This window comes from Salvelinus alpinus, chromosome 4 (assembly GCF_045679555.1).
Source record: "Salvelinus alpinus chromosome 4, SLU_Salpinus.1, whole genome shotgun sequence".
NCBI lineage: Eukaryota > Metazoa > Chordata > Actinopteri > Salmoniformes > Salmonidae > Salvelinus > Salvelinus alpinus.
Window position 1 is genome coordinate 89,577,952 of NC_092089.1, and position 9,592 is coordinate 89,587,543.

The 9,592-nt window shown below is 41.5% G+C and overlaps 1 protein-coding gene across 5 annotated transcripts in view; it reads right to left on the reverse strand.

The window, feature by feature from the left end:
- The window catches only part of LOC139574652 (neuroblast differentiation-associated protein AHNAK-like), a 44,296-nt gene extending 42,110 nt beyond the window's left edge, over positions 1-2,186 (reverse strand). For 3 of the 5 annotated variants that reach the window (XM_071399413.1, XM_071399414.1, XM_071399410.1), the window contains exon 1: positions 1,854-2,177. The gene's annotated coding sequence lies outside the window, so the exon portion shown is untranslated. Of the gene's footprint in view, positions 1-1,853 lie in introns of all 5 variants that reach the window. The other 2 variants (XM_071399411.1, XM_071399412.1) reach the window with 2 other exon arrangements.
- Between the last annotated feature and the right edge of the window lie 7,406 nt (positions 2,187-9,592).

The following is a 9,592-nucleotide window of genomic DNA, read 5'->3' on the forward strand; positions in this document are numbered from 1 at the left end:
TTTTATCATTTTAATTTGAAACAATCACTGTAAAGGTACTTAATATTTACCCAGAAATTATTTGATATTGAGATGATTTTAAAAAAAAGAGTCTGTATTGGACCTTTAAGCACGACTTGACCAACCATACAACCCTTTGCTCATAGCCGCTGTTATTATCCATCACGTCGACAGGAACAATTGGGAGAACCACTATACTTTTACAGCTTTAAGACATTTTCTGTGAGCTCGCTGGCTCTGGTGCCAGCCTGTGGCTTGTGTTCTCTGGGAGAGAGACTTTCCTTTCCCTGCTGCTCTACAGAAGAACGTCGGCCAGGGTGTGGCAGAAAGGGGGAAGGGAGCGATTAAAGCATTTGAATTTCCACCCAACTATACAAAGCGTAATATCTGGGGGATCTAAGTCTCTACGTCTATAACTCTATCTCTATCTATTGGAATGGAGAAACACACAAAAGGTGTCTGTTTGGTTTTATTATAACTCTTCAAAGTTAATACACGCCTGAAGTTATAATAAAGTTGCTGTTTCTGTTATTCAAACACATTCTGCATCTTTGTTACTTCATGTTCTGAGCTCGAGTAAAACGCCTCTCACTCTGAGATACAGAATTCTTGATTATTTTTCCCCTCTTTTCCTCAAGCCTGGTTTCAATTAGTAAGTATTTCCAAACCACTACATTCCATTACCATAACCCCCCCTCTCTCTCTCTCTCTCTCTCTCCACCCTGGCTAGAATCCCAGGATAAAACGAATCGAGTTAAAACTGCAAGTGAGGAGAAAGTCGCTAAAACTCCATTCATGTGAACACGTTAAAACACACTTTAAACAGATAAAAACTGTTTTTGTTTTTAAGTTTTAGCTAAATTGGAAAGTACAGTTTGATTTATCACACACACTGTATACTTGTATACTATATTAAAACCGTTACTATATTATACTCTGAAAAGCGTTGGTTTTTGGTGACGATCGGGTTAGAAGATGGTGTTCTAAGATTGCTGTACATGATTGCAGAGTGTGTCATTATTTTCTCTCTCCCATGGGTGCGCCTCCCTGAAACAGGGAGTAAGAGGGAGGGAGGGAGGAGGAGGGTAATAGTAAAAAAAAGTAGAACCCGTACCCAAAGCCTGTAGCCTATCTTAAAAGGCTTTATGGGTAACTGCCTTTAATGATAGCCATTCCTTAACAAACAATTACTCTTACTCACACAAACACAAACACTCGACTTGGTAGATTAGAATCAAATAGGGTGAAAAAAACATAATTTAGCTTGACAGGTTTTTCATCAAAGGTGATATTTGGGCGTTTTCTTTGTACATTTTTTTTTTTTACTGCGTGCAGGGCGATGTTAGAATGATCAATATCCACGTTGCTGAGATGAAGTAACAACTGGACGAGGTGACACATCTGCATGGGGTGGGGTATTTTAAAATTGGATAGATAAGCATTAAGCACAAAGGAACATAAACCCCCCTTTATGTGACTGGCGTCGCTCCACATACCCCAGTTAGCCTTTATTTTGTGCGCAGTAACAGAGAGTGAAATAAGAAGTGCGACCCAAGTCTTCCGTTAATGTGGGTGGTGACACACACCCACTTCATCCCGTGTTCTAAATTACAGAACTTTGAACGAGAAAACAAAGTAACACGGCGGACCACCACCCTTCCTCTCAGTTAGTGGGTGAAAGACCGGTATTCTTATTTTCAAAAAACGTCATGTAAACGAACCTCAAACAACACGATTGCCACGTCATTTAATACATGCCTTACAACTTTGTGAGTTTACCAGATAGGATACCATCACCATAATACACTTTTAAAATAACCTAAATAAGAATTGTGATGAAATGGTTGTTTTACCTATGAGCAGTCTTGAGTTGCAACAACTTTAACACAGCAGCTTGAGCATCTTCGGCAGTCTTCCCCTCCTCTGTCCCAGCAGTCGATAAAAGCACGTCTTCTTCGTCCCAATCGAAACTTATTTCTCTCTTATAAAAAAAAGTTTTCTTGCTTTATCAACCCGAGTCTTCCTCGGTGTCCAGGGAGTTTTTCTCTCTCCCCTCCCTTCTCACTCTCTCCCCTTAGAAAGTGCGTTGTACCTTTTTTTTCTAGTCTGCGTGGCTGTTACTCCGAGCGATGCAGAATGGTTGGACATGCGAACGGGTAGGGCTACTGGTCGTGGATAGAGGGCGGGAAGGAGGGATATAGGGAGGGAGGTGTAGAAGGGAGTGGCCGTAGTCTGCTTTTCTGGCTCTGCCCATCCAATGCAACCTGGAATCAGGGGTAGACATAACATAGTAAATAAAACGAATTATGTAGAACAAAAATATAAACGCAACATGCAACAATTTCAAAGATTTTACTGAGTTACAGTTAATATAAGGAAATAAGTCAATTTAAATTAATTAATTAGGCCCCATTCCATGGATTTCAGAACTTGGCAGGGGTGTAGCCATGGGTGGGCCTGGGAGGGCATAGGCCCACCCACTTGGGAGCCAGGCTCACCTACACGGTGGAGCAAGGCCTAGCCAATCAGAATGAGTTTTTCCCCACAAAAGGGCTTTTTTACAGACATAATACTCCTCTGTTTCATCAGCTGTCCTGGTGGCTGGTCTCAGACGATCCTGCAGGTGAAGCAGCTGGATGTGTAGGTCCTGGGCTGGCGTGGTTACACTTGGTCTGTGGTTTTGAGGCCAGTTGTACGTACTGCCAAATTCTCTAAAACGACGTTGGAGGTGGCTTATGGTAGAGAAATTAACAATAAATGATCTGGCAACAGCTCTGGTGGACAGTCCTGCAGTCAGCATGCCAATTGCACACTCCCTCAAAACGTTTGATATCTGTTGCATTGTGGTGTGTGACAAAAATGCAGATTTTAGAGTGGCCTTTTATTGTCCCAGCACAAGGCGCACCTGTGTAATGATCATGCTGTTTAATCAGCTTCTTGATATGCCACACCTGTCAGGTGGACGGATTATCTTGGCAAAGGAGAAAGGCTCACTAACATGGATGGAAACAAATTTGTTGATCAAAATTTGAGAAAAATAAGCTTTTTGTGCATATGTAACATTTCGGGGATCTTTTATTTCAGCTCATGAAACATGGTACCAACACTTTACATGTTGCATCTATATTTTTGTTCAGTATAGTAAAGTAACGTTACTTTGGTATGGTATGTATTTAATTTGTGGAAATTTGTTACGAAATACAATTTGTATAATATGTTACAAATTTTGAATACCTATGATATGTTATAAATTCAAATGTTTTGTTGCTAATGTTAGCTAGGTTAGGGTTAGGGGTTAAGGGTTAGGGTTAAAGTTAGGGTTAAGGTTGGGGTTAGGAGTTAGATTAAAGGTTTAGGTTTAGGGGAAGGGTTAGCTAACACGCTCTTAAGAAGTAGCACAGTATCTAAAAAGTACATTTTAGTCATTTAGCAGACGCTCTTATCCAGAGCGACTTACATTAGAGTGCATACATTTTATTACATTTTTACATACTGAGACAAGGATATCCCTACCGGCCAAGAGCAGACGCTCTTATCCAGAGCGACTTACAGTAGAGTGCATACATTTTATTACATTTTTTTTTTTTTTTTTACATACTGAGACAAGGATATCCCTACCGGCCAAACCCTCCCTAACCCGGACGACGCTATGCCAATTGTGCGTCGCCCCACGGATCTCCCGGTTGCGGCCGGCTGCGACAGAGCCTGGGCGCGAACCCAGCCCAGCCTGGGCGCGAACCCAGAGACTCTGGTGGCGCAGCTAGCACTGCGATGCAGTGCCCTAGACCACTGCGCCACCCGGGAGATTCTAGTAGTAGGTTGTTGCAAAGTTGCTAATTAGCGAAAATGCTGAAGTTGTCCTTGATGAGATTTGATTACGCAACATTTCAGTTGCTAGACATTCACATTTTACACCCACCCATAAGTAACCTTCTGTCTTATGTAACCATACAAAATGTAGCATATCATGCTAATTTGTATCCCGGATTTTGGTGCATTATGTTACGTCTAGTCTATGAGACCAGCCTGCCCAATACAACAGTCATACACTGCTCCAATGACATGTAATAGAAAACGTTTCTACAACCAGAATATGTGGTTAAAGGGGCAGTCCTTCATGGTCCAGTTCTCCAACATAATACATTTGTAACAGAGTTCTAGAACGCAGATAAACTCATGTGTTTCAAATATAACTTTTTATCATTCAAATATAACGTTTGTCTCTTTTTCTTTGAAGAAACAATCTCTCGTTTCTGTATAAACTTTTGAAGTAGTTTTTGTTTGAAGCAATAGGAAAATAGCATATATATTTTTTTTACCTTTATTTAACTAGGCAAGTCAGTTAAGAATAAATTCTTATTTTTAATGACAGCCTAGGAACAGTGGGTTAACTGCCTTGTTCAGGGGCAGAAAACACATTTTTACCTTGTCAGCTCAGGGGATCCATTCTTGCAACTTTCCGGTTACTAGTCCAACACTCTAACAACTAGGCTACCTGCCACCCCAATAAATTCAAACGATATAGTCCTAACCTATTTATTAACAACACATAAAGATTAAACTTTTTAATTTTTGTGAAGGAGCTTTGGTTGAAAGTCAGCAGGGACATTTGTATTGCTTTGAATCATTGTTCAACTTTGCTCTCTCAGATTCAAGAGATCCATTCAAAACTTCAAACAACCCTTTGTTATGATCAGGGCTGGGTAGGTTACTTTCTAAATCTAATCCGTTACTAGTTACCTGTCCAAAATTAATAATCAATAACATAACTGTTGGATTACCCAAACTCAGTAACATAATCTGATTACATTCCGTTACTTTTAGATTACTTTCCCCTTAAGAGGCATTATAATTTAACCAGGTAAGAACTATTTCTTATTTACAATGACATCGTACACCAGCCAAAACCAGATAACTGTGCACTGCCCTATAGGACTCACAATCACATCTGGTTGTCACACAGCCAGGATTCGAACCAGGGTCTGTAATGATGCCTCTAAGCTGTAGCCTTAAACAACTGCACCACTCAGGAAGAAGACAAACATCAATGGTATCAATTGAATGACATCTATTGCAGGACAAATCAATGTTAAAGTTGACACAGCTGGCCATAATACGTTATTGATTACAATTTTGGACAGGTAACTAGTAACTGTGATGGATTACATTTAGAAAGTAGCCTAGGCAACCCTGATGATAACAAAGGAGTTGGTGAAAAGCAGTGCCCTATAAAGGGAATAGGGTGCCACTCAGAACCACAGGGTGGCAGGTAGCCTAGCGGTTAGAGCGTTGGGGCCAGTAACCGGTAGGTCGCTGGTTTGAATACCTCAGCTGACAAAGGTGAAAAATCTGTCCTTGGGCAAGGCACTCAAACCGAATCTGCATTCCAACTGTGTCACCCAATACTGTTACTCATACCAGAGCAAATGCTACACTGTATAATTTCCCTCTCATTGTGGTAGCTTCAGTGCTAGTCTCACGGCAGCAAGATAAAGCATTATACATGTCATCTTTGTCAACAGCAATTAAGTTAAATAGGGGAAAACTTCTCAAACGGCACCCTATTCCCTATATAGTGCACTATTTTAGACCAGGACTGGCACCCTATTCCCTATATAGTGCACTACTTTAGACCAGGGCTGGCACCCTATTCCCTATATAGTGCACTACTTTTGACCAGAGGCCCAAAACATAGGCAATAGAGTGTCATTTGGGACATAGACATGCAGGGCGTTGTCTAACTTGGTTCCAGGTAGACTACTCTTTCAGCTGTTATTGTCCTGGCCTGAATACACAGAGAGAAGGATTTTTTTCTATCAAAAAGGTTATATTTTGTTTCTCATGTGAGGCAGAATATGTACAGTGAGTATAGTATGTCCCCCCTTTCAAAATGTTCATCTTTTGTTACCTTACAGCCTGAAATGAAAACACATAAATTTGGACTTTTTCCAGCTTTATTTACACACAGTAACCCACAATATCCAAGTGAGAAGAAAAAGAAACTGAAAATTAATTAAAAGTAAAACATTAAAATACCCTATTTGGATAAGTGGACATCCCCCCTGAGTTAATACTTGGTGGAACCACCTTTTGCTTCAATTACAGCCATGAGTCTCTTCGAATACGTCTCTACTAACTTTGCACACCTAGACTGTGCAATATTTGCCCATTCTTCATTACAGAATTGTTCAAGCTCAGTCAAATTGCGTGGTGACCGCTCGTGGACTGCACTCTTCAAGTCATTCCATAGGTTCTCGATGGGATTTAGGTCGGGGCTCTGACTAGGCCACTCAAGGACATTCACCTTCTTGTTCTTCAGCCACTGTACGGTTGCTTTGGCGGTGTGCTTTGGGTCATTGTCATGTTGAAACGTGAACCATCTTCCCATTTTCAACTTCCTGGCAGAGGGCTGCAGGTTCTCTTCAAGAATCTGTCGGTATTTTGCACTGTCTATTTTCCCTTCTATCCTGACAAGTGCTCCAGTCCCTGCTGAAGAGAAACACCCCCACAACAGGATGCTTCCACCGCCGTGCTTTACTGTAGGCTTGGTGTTCTTTACTGTAGGCGTGGTGTTCTTTACTGTAGGCTTGGTGTTCTTTACTGTAGGCATGGTGTTCTTTACTGTAGGCGTGGTGTTCTTTACTGTAGGCGTGGTGTTCTTTACTGTAGGCGTGGTGTTATTTACTGTAGGCTTGGTGTTCTTTACTGTAGGCATGGTGTTATTTACTGTAGGCTTGGTGTTCTTTACTGTAGGTTTGGTGTTATTTACTGTAGGCATGGTGTTATTTACTGTAAGCTTGGTGTTCTTTACTGTAGGCATGGTGTTATTTACTGTAGGCATGGTGTTCTTTACTGTAGGCATGGTGTTATTTACTGTAGGCTTGGTGTTCTTTACTGTAGGCTTGGTGTTATTTACTGTAGGCATGGTGTTATTTACTGTAAGCTTGGTGTTCTTTACTGTAGGCTTGGTGTTATTTACTGTAGGCATGGTGTTATTTACTGTAAGCTTGGTGTTCTTTACTGTAGGCTTGGTGTTCTTTACTGTAGGCGTGGTGTTCTTTACTGTAGGCGTGGTGTTCTTTACTGTAGGCGTGGTGTTATTTACTGTAGGCATGGTGTTCTTTACTGTAGGCATGGTGTTATTTACTGTAGGCGTGGTGTTATTTACTGTAGGCGTGGTGTTATTTACTGTAGGCGTGGTGTTATTTACTGTAGGCATGGTGTTCTTTACTGTAGGCGTGGTGTTCTTTACTGTAGGCGTGGTGTTATTTACTGTAGGCATGGTGTTATTTACTGTAGGCATGGTGTTCTTTACTGTAGGCGTGGTGTTCTTTACTGTAGGCGTGGTGTTCTTTACTGTAGGCGTGGTGTTATTTACTGTAGGCATGGTGTTATTTACTGTAGGCATGGTGTTCTTTACTGTAGGCGTGGTGTTCTTTACTGTAGGCGTGGTGTTATTTACTGTAGGCATGGTGTTATTTACTGTAGGGATGGTGTTATTTACTGTAGGCATGGTGTTATTTACTGTAGGCGTGGTGTTCTTTACTGTAGGCGTGGTGTTCTTTACTGTAGGCGTGGTGTTATTTACTGTAGGCGTGGTGTTATTTACTGTAGGCATGGTGTTATTTACTGTAGGCGTGGTGTTCTTTACTGTAGGCGTGGTGTTCTTTACTGTAGGCGTGGTGTTATTTACTGTAGGCATGGTGTTATTTACTGTAGGCATGGTGTTCTTTACTGTAGGCGTGGTGTTCTTTACTGTAGGCGTGGTGTTATTTACTGTAGGCGTGGTGTTATTTACTGTAGGCGTGGTGTTCTTTACTGTAGGCGTGGTGTTATTTACTGTAGGCGTGGTGTTATTTACTGTAGGCGTGGTGTTCTTTACTGTAGGCGTGGTGTTATTTACTGTAGGCGTGGTGTTATTTACTGTAGGCATGGTGTTCTTTACTGTAGGCGTGGTGTTCTTTACTGTAGGCGTGGTGTTATTTACTGTAGGCGTGGTGTTATTTACTGTAGGCATGGTGTTATTTACTGTAGGCGTGGTGTTCTTTACTGTAGGCGTGGTGTTCTTTACTGTAGGCGTGGTGTTATTTACTGTAGGCGTGGTGTTATTTACTGTAGGCATGGTGTTCTTTACTGTAGGCGTGGTGTTATTTACTGTAGGCGTGGTGTTCTTTACTGTAGGCGTGGTGTTATTTACTGTAGGCGTGGTGTTATTTACTGTAGGCATGGTGTTCTTTACTGTAGGCGTGGTGTTCTTTACTGTAGGCGTGGTGTTATTTACTGTAGGCGTGGTGTTATTTACTGTAGGCATGGTGTTATTTACTGTAGGCGTGGTGTTCTTTACTGTAGGCGTGGTGTTCTTTACTGTAGGCGTGGTGTTATTTACTGTAGGCATGGTGTTATTTACTGTAGGCATGGTGTTCTTTACTGTAGGCGTGGTGTTCTTTACTGTAGGCGTGGTGTTATTTACTGTAGGCGTGGTGTTATTTACTGTAGGCGTGGTGTTCTTTACTGTAGGCGTGGTGTTATTTACTGTAGGCGTGGTGTTATTTACTGTAGGCGTGGTGTTATTTACTGTAGGCGTGGTGTTCTTTACTGTAGGCTTGGTGTTCTTTGGGTGGAAAGATGTATTGGGTTTTCACCAGAAATACCGTTTTGCATTCAGGCCAAAAAAGTTATATTTTGGTCTCATCTGACCACAGCACCTTTTGCCACTTGGCCTCAGAATCTACAATGTGCATTTTTTGGCAAAGCTTCAAACGAGACTTGATGTGGGGTTTTTTAGGAGTGTTTTTTTTTCTTGAGCAGTGGAGTCCTCTATGAACAGCTGTTTTTATTCTGAACTAATCAAAGTCATTACAATTTCTTATTTTTTTTATTTCACCTTTATTTAACCAGGTAGGCCAGTTGAGAACATGTTCTCATTTACAACTGCGACCTGGTAAAGCAAAGCAGTGCGACAAAAACAACAACACAGAGTTACAAATCAACAAATGTACAGTCAATAACACAATAGGGGAAAAATGAAAAATCTATGTACAGTGTGTGCAAATGTAGAATAGTAGGGAGGTAGGCAATAAATAGGCCATAGAGGCAAAATAACTACAATTTAGCATTAACACTGGAGTGACATATGTGCAGATGATGATGTGCAAGTGGAGGTACTCTGGTGCAAAAGAGCAAGAGGATAAATAATAATATGGGGATGAGGTAGTTGGGTGTGCTATTTACAGATTGGCTGTGTACAGGTACAGTGATCGGTAAGCTGCTCTGACAGCTGCTGCTTAAAGTTAGAGGGGGAGATATAAGACTCCAGCTTCAGTGATTTTTGCATTTCGTTCCAGTCATTGGCAGCAGAGAACTGGAAAGAAAGGCGGCCAAAGTAAGTGTTGGCTTTGGGGATGACCAGTGAAATATACCTGCTGGAGCGCGTGCTACGAGTGGGTGTTGCTATGGTGACCATTGAGCTGTGATAAGGCGGGGCTTTACCAAGTAAAGACTTATAGATGACCTGGAGCCAGTGGGTTTGGCGACGAATATGTAGTGAGGGCCAGCCAAAGAGAGCATACAGGTCGCAGTAGTGAGTAGTATA